Source organism: Egretta garzetta, unplaced genomic scaffold (assembly GCF_000687185.1).
Source record: "Egretta garzetta isolate BGI_Z169 unplaced genomic scaffold, ASM68718v1 scaffold395, whole genome shotgun sequence".
NCBI lineage: Eukaryota > Metazoa > Chordata > Aves > Pelecaniformes > Ardeidae > Egretta > Egretta garzetta.
In genome coordinates this window covers 238,334-238,978 of record NW_009259794.1, presented here as the reverse complement: position 1 = coordinate 238,978, position 645 = coordinate 238,334, and positions in this window count along the sequence as shown.

Genomic DNA, 645 nt, shown 5'->3' with positions numbered 1-645 from the left:
GCCACCCCACCGGCCGGGGAGGCCTTGTGCAAGCGGCACCGGGCCACCTTCCCTTCCCGGCCCGCTCGTAAGCAGGGTTATAATTAACCTCCTCACATCCTGCACGATGCACTGAGTCACTCCTCGAGCAAACCAGAGCAAATACAGAGAAGCTTTTTCAACAGTCACCGACTTCCTCTGCCAGCGAGGCTCGCCCCGCGCCGGTGGCATGGCCAGCACCACGCACCCCAGCTGGCGTGAGCCGGCGGCAGCGGCCGGACCCTGCCCTTGCCCGGGCACAAGGAGCCCGTTGAACAATCCTGTTTATGGAGAGGTTTTTCCTTTGCGTCTCCATAAAGGTAAACGGAGAGTCCCCCGGCAGGCTCCCCCGAGCAGCCGGGGTTCAAAGAGCCGATTCTTGTCCTGCGCGTCCCAGGACACGGGGATTTTCCAGGCCAGTAGCCAGACGGTTGCCTCCGTGGGTGGTGCGTTTGCCCTCCAAGGGCCAGCGTTGCTTAAAACGGGCTTGGGAGCCGCAGCCCTGCAGAAGCTGCTGCAGCCAAAGGTGGGTGCCCTGCTCCCCGCTGTGGCACCGGGAGAGCACCCGGACACGGAGCCAGGATGGGTGCCAGCTGCCCCCCCCCGCCCCCGCCTCGCCCCCCCCCG